The sequence below is a fragment of the Hyperolius riggenbachi genome, chromosome 4 (assembly GCF_040937935.1).
Source record: "Hyperolius riggenbachi isolate aHypRig1 chromosome 4, aHypRig1.pri, whole genome shotgun sequence".
In the NCBI taxonomy this organism is placed as follows: Eukaryota; Metazoa; Chordata; class Amphibia; order Anura; family Hyperoliidae; genus Hyperolius; species Hyperolius riggenbachi.
Window position 1 is genome coordinate 471,240,511 of NC_090649.1, and position 12,336 is coordinate 471,252,846.

At 46.5% G+C, this 12,336-nt stretch overlaps 1 protein-coding gene across 2 annotated transcripts in view; it reads left to right on the forward strand.

Annotated features, from left to right (window-relative positions):
- SPATA17 (spermatogenesis associated 17) overlaps positions 1 to 12,336 on the forward strand; it is a 262,006-nt gene that overhangs the window by 178,120 nt on the left and 71,550 nt on the right. The gene's annotated exons all lie outside the window — the stretch shown is intronic.

The window sequence follows — 12,336 nt, forward strand, 5'->3', positions numbered from 1 at the left end:
AATCATGAGCATGCAGAGCCCAAAATCATGAGCATGCAGAGCCCGAAATCATGAGTGTGCAGAGCCTGAAATCATGAGCGAGCAGAGCCTGAAATCATGAGCGTGCAGAGCCTGAAATCAGGAGTATGCAGATCCCGAAATCATGAGTGCACAGAGCCCAAAATCATGAGCATGCAGAGCCCGAAATCATGAGCATGCAGAGCAATCATGAGCGAGCAGAGCCTGAAATCATAAGTGTGCAGAGCCCGAAATCAGGAGTATGCAGATCCCGAAATCATGAGTGCACAGAGCCCAAAATCATGAGCATGCAGAGCCCGAAATCATGAGCATGCAGAGCAATCATGAGCGAGCAGAGCCTGAGATCATGAGCGTGCAGATCCCAAAATTATGAGCGTGCAGAGCCCGAAATCATGAGCCAGAAATCATAAGCGATCAGAGCCTGAAATCATGAGCCAGAAATCATAAGCGAGCAGATCCCGAAATCATGAGCATGCAGAGCCCAGAATCATGAGCTCGCAGAGCCCGAAATCATGAGCGTGCAGAGCCTGAAATCATGAGTAAGCAGAGCCTGAAATCATGAGCGTGCCAAGCCTGAAATCATGAGCGTGCAGAGCCTGAAATCATGAGCGTACAGAGCCTGAAATCATGAATGCGCAGAGCCCGAAATCATGAGTGCGCAGAGCCCGAAATCATGAGTGCGCAGAGCCCGAAATCATGAGTGTGCAGAGCCTAAAATCATGAGCGAGCAGATCCCAAAATCATGAGTGGGCAGAGCCCGAAATCATGAGCATGCAGAGCCCAAAATCATGAGCCAGAAACCATGAGCATGCAGAGCCCAAAATCATGAGCATGCAGAGCCCAAAATCATGAGCCAGAAACCATGAGCATGCAGAGCCCAAAATCATGAGCATGCAGAGCCCGAAATCATGAGCATGCAGAGCCCAAAATCATGAGCCAGAAACCATGAGCATGCAGAGCCCAAAATCATGAGCATGCAGAGCCCAAAATCATGAGCCAGAAACCATGAGCATGCAGAGCCCAAAATCATGAGCATGCAGAGCCCGAAATCATGAGCGTGCAGAGCCCGAAATTATGAGCATGCAGAGCCCGAAATCATGAGCGTGCAGAGGCTGAAATCATGAGTGTGCAGAGCTTGAAATCATGAGCATGCAGAGCCCGGAATCACGAGCACACAGAGCCCGAAATCATGAGGGTGCAGAGCCTGAAATCATGAGTGCGCAGAGCCCGAAATCATGAGTGTGCAGAGCCTGAAATCATGAGCGTGCAGAGCCCAAAATCATGAGCGTGCAGAGCCTGAAATCATGAGCGAGCAGATCCCAAAATCATGAGTGGGCAGAGCCCGAAATCATGAGCATGCAGAGCCCAAAATCATGAGCCAGAAATCATGAGCATGCAGAGCCCAAAATCATGAGCATGCAGAGCCCGAAATCATGAGCGTGCAGAGGCTGAAATCATAAGCGTGCAGAGGCTGAAATCATGAGTGTGCAGAGCTTGAAATCATGAGCATGCAGAGCCCAGAATTGCCCCATATCGTAAGCGTGTCAAGCCTGAAATCATGAGCATGCAGAGCCTGGAATCACGAGCACGCAGAGCCCGAAATCATGAGGGTGCAGAGTCCAAAATCATGATGGTGCAGAGCCCGAAATCATGAGTGCGCAGAGCCTGAAATCATAAGCGTGCAGAGCTTGAAATCATGAGCGTGAAGAACCTGAAATCATGAGCTTGCAGAGCCCGAAATCATGAGTGCGCAGAGCCTGATATCATAAGGGGGCAGAGCAAATTCCATTAAAGTCAATTGACTGACTTTAAATGTTAATAGCATAGCCCCGTATCCTTACAAAGGACTAAATAGCCCACACTACAGTAATGTGTCCCACCATACAGCAAGCAGCAGTGATCCTCTGTGCACTGAGCCTGTACTATTATGACAAAGACGGGCAGAGGTATATCTAGGGAAAACCATGCCAATGGCTAACACTGAAATCCACCCCGGGGTACCATCCAGAAAATGTAAGGTGTAGGTTCAGTTGAATTGGTTGTATTCAAGCTGAAGTGATAAAGTACCGTAATAGGTCAGCCAGTACACATCCACAAATAAAAATTGTCCCTTCAAATAATGTAAACAGGCAGCAGACTCCACCAGAAAAAAAGTAGAATCTTTATGGAGAATGCTAAGGATTCCCCCAGTACGAGGCGCCCATGTCACATGCCATACCTGCAGGGGCGTAGCAATAGGGGTTGCAGAGATAGCGACCGCTTCCGGGCCCTTGGGCCAGAGGGGCCCCAAAGGGCCTTCCCTCAACTACAGTGTAAGCTCTCTATTGGTCCTGTGCTCATAATAATCACTTCTATAGATGCTTTGAATAGTGGTAATCATTTACAAGCTGTTTCCCATCCCCTTCTTGCACCTCTGACACTGTAGTTGCCATTGGCAGGTTTTGGTGCACCGTATCAATTGTTATGTATAGAGTGCTTGGGGGGGCCCAATGTAAAACTTGCATCGGGGCCCACAGCTCCTTAGCTACGCCATTGCATACCTGCACCCCTGTAGATATGACCCTGATGACGAGTGATGTGGAGCAACATATACCGCATGACCCTCTCATTATAGCACTTTGCATGAACCGTTTGGTGCTGCTGTGAAGGCGTGGCCTTCTGCACAGTGCAGCCCTGCTCTTACTCGGAGGGGAGCGCAGCTGCAAACAATCCTCGACTTTAATGTTAAAAATTCTTTTGAGGATCCCAGTGCAGCGCATGAGTGTCAAAGGGACACCGGGGAAGCTTCTAGATCATTCAGGGGCTTCCCCCTACTGATTTAAGTATCTAAATGTTTTTCCCCTATCTTGATTTCAGGTACCCTTTAAATGTTCCTCACAGATCCCCACTGTGCCTGCATTGCTCATTATCTGCCCAAAGACAACACCGGGGCATTTCATCTTCAGGAATAACACCATTCTTGCGCAATTATAAGTGTAGAAGCAGAGAAATGTTTCCTCTCCATTCCCCCTAAGAGTAATTGAATACGGAATACGGCACTAAACGCCGAACCCTGACACTGTGTTAACACTCCGACTATCTCCTAACAGCAGGGCAGTTATTTGCTGAGTGGGACTTTTACAAATCCCTTGGCAGTGCTACGCCCTGATAATTATGATGGAGTGCAGTGGTCAGTGTTGATTCAGCAGTCACGGCTCTCCTTCATGCCTCTGCTCCTATGGATGATAACTCTATCCGGCTCTGTATAAGGAAGAACTCCGAGCTCAACTCACCGCTCCTGCACCAATAAGGAGAAGAAGATTTTTGTGTGGCGGCTTTTGAAGGGCCATATTTATATTTATTTCCTTTCAAGCTAACCTGAAGCGAAAATAAACGTATGAGATAATGAATTGCATGTGTAGTACACCTAAGAAATAGAACATTAGTAGCAAAGAAAAGAGTCTCATACTGTTTTCCAGTACAGGAACATTTAAAAAAAAACTTCAGTTGTTATCTATTAAGAAGAAATTCTCTAAACTATTTGACTCAACTTGGGTAAAACACAGTCCTGTTTTATAAAGCTCCTAAACAGCCAAGAAACAGTGAGAAACAGCTTGAGATTAGGTTTTACTGCAGGAAAAATCAGAGTCATTATTTCTGCTTCGTGTTATAGCTTAAAAGACAGAACGCCTGATGCAATTGTCAGACTTGCCAGCGTGAAAAACGCGGGTGAGTCCGATAATCTGGCGACAATAAAGTCGTCTGATCCAATTACATTTAGCCCTAGGCAGTGTTAAAAAAACTGGTTTGGGCGATATTATCGCCCATCTCGTTCCTTACACCCTATCCTATCACACTTTACATGTCTCCAGGAAGCGATGCTTATCGGCAGACAGGAGCGTTAGCTTAGACATGCAAAAAGCAGGTCTAAACCAGCTAACGCACGTCATTGCCGCTGCATCTGGGGGTCGCCTTTAATAAGGAGACCCCAGAGCTCCCCGCCGGCCCCCGTTCGTCTCTGCAACCCCCCACGTAGCTGCACTTATACTCTGAAGCAATTTACCCCCCCCCCCCCCCCCCGCCGCTGAACACCCGCCGCAAGTCCTGTCCTGCAATTACAGTATATAAGTCACTGTATTTACTCTCGCTATAGCAGAGTCCCGGCAAAGCATCTTTGAATCAGCCGCCAGGGCTCCCCATTGGTTCACAGGCTGGACCAATGAAAATGGCTCAGACTGTGAACCAATGGGAAGCCCCGGCGGCTGATTCAGAGATGCTTTGCGGACTCTGCTATAGCGAGAGTAATTAAAGTGACTCACACACTGTAATTGCAGGACGGGTGTTTAGCGGCGGGAGGGAAATTGCTTCCAGGTATCTGTGCAGCTTTCGCCTGAGTAATGCTCCCTAACGATCGGCCATCGCACGAGTGAAACTGGCAATAGGATTTGCCGGTAATCCTCGTGCGATGGCGAGGTGATAAGCAGCTCACATCTTGCAAGCTACGTATCACCTTGAACAGCATCAGGCCCAGAGTGTGGTTTTAAATTGGCAACTGTGACAAAATGATGCAATGTTATAAAAAAAGCTATATAACTGAAAATAAAAATGAGACTTTTTTTCTTTGCTACTAAAGTTCTATTCATTATCCTTACTACACATACAATTCATGATATCATACTTTTTTGCTTCATGTTTGCTTTCAATGAGGCCAATTGCCTGCTTTAACTATTGCTATTGATACTTTAAAGGTTCCCATACACTTAAAAATATTCCCACTCGATTCCTGGAAGATACGATCAATCTGATGGGAATCCATTCCCCCAAAATGTCCAATCGATGGACTCTTGATCCGAAAATCGATCAAATGTATTGATCATAACAGAATCAGGATGGAAGATCTAGATCGATTGGGGGCAGGGCAGAAGCGGCAGTAGACTGACGGCCTATAGCGTTGCACTGAACATTTGCAGAACTTCGGCTGGAATAAACTGAAAATTGATATGCAGTATGAATCAATACCTTTCAGAAAGAAATCAATCATTTCACCACGTTAGGTGGCAATCTATAAGGTTATGACTACAACCCTCTGACCAGAGATGGATTAAGATGTAATGGAGCCCTGGGCAAGGTAGTAGATTTGACGCCCCCTTGTGGTCCTTTTGGTAAGCTGAAGTGATGAGAGGTCAGTGAAGATGGCAGGTGGGCCCCTTGACACACATTAGGCCCCAAGCATCTGCCTAGGTTGCTTGGTGGGTGATCCTGCTCTGCCTCTGACTATGAACAAGGATACAGATAGGTGGTCTGACTAAAGGTGCCCATACATTACTCGATTTTCCTTCAGGAACCTAGCTGGCATCCAGAAGGAGATAGTTGAGAGGCAGAAGGAGACCTTGTCCATGGTGGAGGGGAAGAGATCGGGGGGTGGAGATAGGTTGGGTATCTTCTGCATATAGGTGGTATTTGAAGCCCGGGGAGGAGATTACTTTGCTGATGGAGGAGGTGTAAATTTAGACCACTAGGGGGCCCAGAACAGAGCCCTGGGAGACTCTGACCGAGAGGGGGGTGGGGTGGGATTGGAGGGGGAACAATTGAAAGAGGTTGTGAAAAGGGGATCAGAGAGGTATGAGGAGATCCAGGCCAGGGCGCTGTCACAAATCCCTTAGAACTGTAGGGATTGAAGGAGGAGAGGATGGTCAAGGTGAAGGAGTAGCAGGATGGAGTAGTTGCCTTCAGCTTTGGCAAGGGTAAGGTCATTTACTAACTTTATAAGAGCTGTTTCTGTTAAGTGGGCAGGATGGAAGGAATCCACATTGTAGGGGGTCGAGTAGTCAGTTGATGGTGAGGTAGTGAGTGACACGGCTGAGGACCAGGAGTTCGAGGAGCTTTGAGACAAAAGGGAGGAGGGAGATTGGAGGTTAGGGAGGGGTCGAGTGAGGGTTTTTCCAGCAAGGGACGTACAGTTGCCTCTTTAAAAGCCGAGAGGAAGGTTCTGGTGGAGAGGTTGAACAAGGGGATGAGGACCGGGGCCAGGTCAGGGAAGTGGGGGAGGAGGGTGTCAGAGGGGACGGGGTCGAGGGGGGAGGAGGTGGCAGTGGAAGTGGCACGCAATTGATTCATTTCGTCAATGGTGGTAGGAATGAAGGAGGTAAGGGAGGGGGGTGCATTGGAACAGCCTGGATGGAGGAGGTGGGGGACGGGGGCGTGAGGGGAGGCCTAGGAGGAGGGGGGCTAGGGGGAGGGCCAGTAGTAAAGATGATTACCTGCAGGCTCACGGTCGATCGAACAACATGAACAAATTATTTTGGTCCATCTGTTATTTTTAAATTCTCACTGTGCAATGTATTGATTTATTTTTAACCCCTACAACCATCTCTTGATAAAGTCTCTCTTTAAAGCAAACCTGAACTGGAAATTAAAAGTCAAAATAAACATACACAGGTCATACTTACCTCCCGTGTAATCTATTCATTAATCTCCTTCTCCTCTCCTGTGTCCTTTTTGTCCACTGTAATCAATGGAAGTTTCCTTCCTCCATCTTGAAAATGGCCATTACCCCATAACAGCTTACTGCTCTGCAAACTGTTAAACTGTAATATCACCTACTTGAGCCATAGGGTAACATTAACAATACCTTGCACATCAGTTGTCTTTTCAGTTCTAACCTGCAGCAACTGATATATAACTGACAACAACTGATATATTTCAGTTCTCACAAAATCTTGTCAGAGCTGGAAGGAATCCTTGTCAGAAGAAAATGGTGAGCTTCTGAGAGGAACTGACGGCGAGGTAAGTATGTAATGTTAATTTGCAGGCACATACAGGTACATGTGTTTATTGTAAATAATTCCACTCAGTTCAGGTTCCCTTTAAAGGACAACTGTAGTGAGAGTGATGTGGAGGCTGCCATATGTATTTCTTTTTAAAGAATACCAGTTACCTAGCAGCTCTGCTGCTCTATTTGGCTAATGTCATGTCTGAGTTAGACCAGAAACAAGCATGCAGCTAATCTTATGCAGGAGAACAGAGGTGCCAAAATGATAAAAGGAAGCTAAATGAGCTTAAAAACCAAATTCTTGGTAAATAGAGGAGGCAGTGGTGGACTTACCTCCTCCAAGTAGACACACAACGACTGTAGTAAAGACAGTCAATATATTGACTGATAGCATATGTGGTCAGTAGAAGAGCCAGGCACCTCTGTAACAGAGGTGCCCTGATGAAGCGGGATCAAACCTGCGAAACGCGTTGCATATTTGGAGTTCATAAATATAATATACTGACTGTCTTTACTACAGTCGTTGTGTGGCTACTTGGAGGAGGTAAGTCCACCACTGCCTCCTCTATTTACCAAGAATTTGGATTTTAAGCTCATTTAGCTTCCTTTTATCCTTTTGACACCTATGTTCTCCTGCATAATATTGAGTCCACCCTGGGTGGAGGGTTGAACCCCCTTTTTCTCATCTACAGAGAGCGACTTCTTATTCCTGAGTGGGGTCAGGAAAATCTCCCCACCTGCCTTCACAGTGGTTGCCTAATAGTAACCCTGGTTTGTGAGTATTAATATTTACTCTATCTAGTAACCATTTACCAGTACATATTACACTATTGGGGCTCTTGGTGTTCCTTGTTTTTATGCAGCTAATCTTGTCAGATCTGACAATAATGTCAGAAACACCTGATCTGCCGCATGCTTGTTCAGGGTCTATGGCTAAAGGTATTAGAGGCAGAGGATCAGCAGGAAAGCCAGGCAACTAGTGTTTCTCAAAAGGAAGTAAATATGGCAGCCTCTATACACCTTTCACTACCGTTGTCCTTTAACTCTTGTCTATAGCTGATTTTTACTAGAACAGTGCCAAGATAACGTTTATACAGTAGTGGTGGTATTCTTAGTGGTAGTTGTAGTAAAATACAATAATAATAAAGTGATAAACATATCATATATTTATCTGATCATTGCCACTCGCGATTTTTTTTTTTTTTTAACAGAGTTTATCCACCTTTACAGAATTAATCTACCTTACTTTTTTATTCATCTACTTTTTATTAAAATGAGGAAAATGAAAGGCCAGCTGATAGGAATGGAAAGTAATTGAAAATATTAATGTAGGCCTAAGGACAGGCAGGCTAACCAATGAGTCGTTTACCATTACGCATGACCTGGTGCAATTAATATCCCAGGTCACGCATGGCGTTCCATGATGGAATGTGCCGCGCACGTGGCTTTACCTCAGCAAAGGGATTCAGTGTTTAAAAAAAGAGAAAAGAAAGAAAGAAAGGATATCTAATACGTATCTCATTTTCTGACATGTCAGAAGGATGGCCTTTAAAAAAAAAAAAAAAACAGCAGTTTCACACCTCATTTACCATATTCACCACAGGGCCAGCAGTCATCGGCGGGGCCTGATGGAGGAAGGTCAGCGAAAAGCTATTAGCAGGGATTCCCTCCCGAGACTCGCCGCTACTTATTGAGCTTGAGGTTAGCATGACAGTGCCACGAATAACTGCGCTGTAGGTTTTTTTAACAGTTAGCCCAGATTTCCCCATAGTGTTTGTCACTTCAGAAAATTGCAGGAGAAAATGAAGTCCCAGACAGCACATGTCACTGGCAGGGGCCTCATAAGCTGAAGAAAAATAAAGGATGTGCTGGGCCTGAAAATCGCACCCGGGCTCCCGCAGGATCACTGTCACAGGGAAATAATAGAGATGACGAATTCGGAGAAGTTTTGTGAATACTTTTTTTTTTGCCGCGGTTTGTACCAGTGATAGGAGTAAAAGGATGTCGTGCTGCATGCAGATTGGCTGGTGGGTGGATAGTATACTGGTTAAAGGATACCCGAAGTGACATGTGACATGATGAGATAGACATGTGCATGTCTAGTGCCTAGCACACAAATAACTGTGCTGTGTTCCTTTTTTTCTTTCTCTGCCTGAAAGAGTTAAACATCAGGCATGCAAGTGACAGTTTCTATCCGGGTCGGACCGGGTCACACTATAGCATAACTTTCACTGTTAAGTAATTACAGCCATAAAACACTTTCTTGTCAGTAAATGGCTTCTGAGAGCAGGAAAGAGATACGAAGGGTCAATAATTCATAGATTTGAGCTCTAGCATACTTCAATGAAGGTGTCATTGAGCAGAGACAATGAAACAGTAAAAACTTAAACACTAGATTTAAATATGAAATAAAACTGTGGGGTATCTTAAAAACGTCATTTTGAGGTAAAGGAGGATAGATGCAATGGTTTTTCTCATCCGTTTATTTTCACCTCGGATGTCCTTTAAGGGCTCTGCCTCTGACACAGGAAACCTGGGTTCAAATCTTAGCACTTTCTGTACAGTAAGCCAGCACCTATTCAGTAGGAGACCTTGGGCAAGACTCCCTAACACTGCTACTGCCTATAGAGCGCGCCCTAGTGGCTGCAGCTCTGGCATTTTGAGTTCGCCAGGAGAAAAGCGTGATATAAGTCTTATTTGTCTTGTCTTGGCGCACATCCTGTGTAGCCCCTTGTGGATGAATTTGGATAGCGCCTGCTTATCCAGCAATGTTTTCCTGGGGCATAAATTACTAACATACCTCCCAACGGTTTCAGATCGGAAAGAGGGACACTTAAGCCACACCCCTGCCACACCTCTAACCACACCCCAGACACACCCCTAATCGCGCATACTATAAAGATTTCGTAAGAAAAATATGTTTATTCAGACCACACTGGTCCTTTCTATCCTGGTTCACTTTCCTTCATATAAATATTTGAAAATAATAAATAAAGGATGGCAATAAAAATTTGAGTCAATTAAACACACTTTTCAGTATATAAAATACACATATATACATAGCTCTGTACATCAGTGCTGAAAGAGGGACAAATGAATGAGGGAGAAAGAGGGACATGAGGGACTGTCCCTCCAAAACAGGGACAGTTATGAGCTATGTACTAAGGTTGAATCAAAGCCTCACTAAACTGAAAATAAGGCGAATTCTCAAAACTATGATGTTTTGTATGAATTATAAATATTGCGGTAGATGAGAATTCCGCTGCACAGATCTCAGGATAAAAGTCCAATTTTGTTTGAGGCAATTGTGGACAAACAGCAATACCATTTTTAGCCTGAGATCGGTGCAGCAAAATTCTTATCTACTACATTTTCCTGGCTCTTTGGTGTTCTGCTCCTGATCGCAGTAGGTGCAGTGGTTGCAGCGACCTGTTTCCTGGATTGTATAAATATTGCCTTTGGAACTGAACTCTTCAAGTTCAGAAGTCTAGTATGTAGCTGTGCTTGTCCGCAGTTGTGCACCTATCCACAGGGCCGTTTCTTGGGCAGTGCCGCCAGGGCGACCGCCCTGGGCGCAGACCGGCAAGTAGAAGAAAGGGGGCGCAGGCAGAAGGACATAACTGCTAGGGAGCTGGTGACACGCGGTGCAGCCAAATGGAAGAAGAAGATTGCAAGCTCAATCTCCTTCCTTGACTCCTCCTGGACTGCCTGCGTTCAATGTCAAGTCATCATCACGTCACCACCGCGGGATGCCACCTGATGTCCTGTAGCGGTACAGCAGGCTGTCAGTGGGCGGCGCCCATGGAGGAGTCGGCTTGCCCGGGCTCTCTTCACCTGTGTGCTTTCCTTGTCCCTGCTTCCTCCTGGATGAGCGGCTGGTCACTGGTAAGTAGGCAGATCTACTGACCTGTGGCTGTGTGAATGTCCCTAAAGAGTAAGGGTTCGCAAGTCCATGAGGGGTGGGGGGGGGGGGCACATTTTTTACAGCCTCGCCCTGGGTGCAATTTAGCCTAGAAACTGCCCTGCCTATCTATATAGACTTGTGGCCGGTAGTGCCAGAGTTTTCTGCGAGTAAAGAAGTGTTGAAAGTTTTATAGCGTATTTTTATCCTGTTGGACTTAAAAGGCTTGTGTCACGTCTCACCAGTGCAGACACCACGGCAGTGTCACAGGGGTCATCGGCATATCAGGCTGTAGCGGCTGATCCGGGCAGTGGGTGTGTAGCCAGTATTCCGAGCAGCAAAGTAGCCCGTCACCCACTAGATGTGGCGGACCATCATCCCTTGCAGAGTTCTCTGGTGAAGACCCGTAGCTGCTTAGACTCCGCACCCTGGGAGAGCCCATGCTAATCACTGGTGCCGGAAACAACATTTCCCCTGAATCATAACCACTTGAGAACTGCAGCTGCTAAAGGCGCATTCTGTGGGTTTTACCGAATAACTCTAGCTTAGCATTCAAACTCTGGTCAACCTGATCTCCCTGGTGCCCTACATCACAGGAGGTGTCTTTATCCGGTACACTATTCAGTCACCCCAGTAGGGTGCATCCTACTATTGCTTACCACCTACTATCAAGCCAAACACAGGGTCCAAATGACCAGATCTCCACCTAGATTTGGGTTTGTATAGACTAGTTTAGTGTGTGACAGTACAAAAGTGCTTTTCTATACAGGTCCAAATCCAGATGGAGACCCAATCGTTCTTTGTGTTTGGCTTGAAGTTGTACCTTTGGTGGATCCGGGTATTGGCTGAATTCACTTCCTTTGTTCACAGTGGCATAAGAATAGCCCCTGCGAACCTCACTGTTGCAGGGGGGCCTGGGGGCTAAGGGGCCCGGCAGTAGCAGCTCCTTGTGTGCGCTCGCTCTTACCTCCTGAAGCAGCAGCTACTCATTGTGTCTGCTCCCACCTCCCGAACTCCTCTTCTCCTCCTTGCTCCTCCTGGATTGTGCAGAGCAGTGGAGCGTAATACTTTACCTCATTGCAACAGGACTGGTCCTCTTTACTCCTCTGTGTAGTCATGCTGTGCAGCCTATTAGCTTGGGGCTTCCTGCTACAGGACAGCAAGCTAATAGGCTTCAGGGCGAGGCTATACGGAGTAGAGAAGAGAACCTGTCCCACCGGAATGAGGTAAAGTATTCAGGGGGGGAGGGGTCGAAGAGGAGTTTGGGAGGCGCGTGGTGGGGGGGGGGGTCTCGGCCTGCTGAGAGTTTGTGAGAGTTTGTGCTGCAGGCAGCTGCTATGTGTCTGTGTGTGTGGTGTGCACAGACCAGGCCAGCGGCTGCCTGCTGGCCAGCTATTAGCCTTAGGTATAGGTTAGATTAGGGATTAGGGGATAGGATTATTGTGTTATTGTGTAGTTAGTACTGTAGTACTGCAGTCAGTGCTAGTAGTTGTTAGAGTAGTAGTACTACTGTGTTAGCTTTCTACAGAACTGCTGTGCTGTGAGCAGTGCCAGTGTGACAGTTAGTGTGCACTAGTGTCTTCTCTGCTGTCTGACTGTCACTCGGCACTTGGCATGTGTCACGTCCGGCATGCTCCTGGCACAAGTTACACCTGCTGCTGCTGCA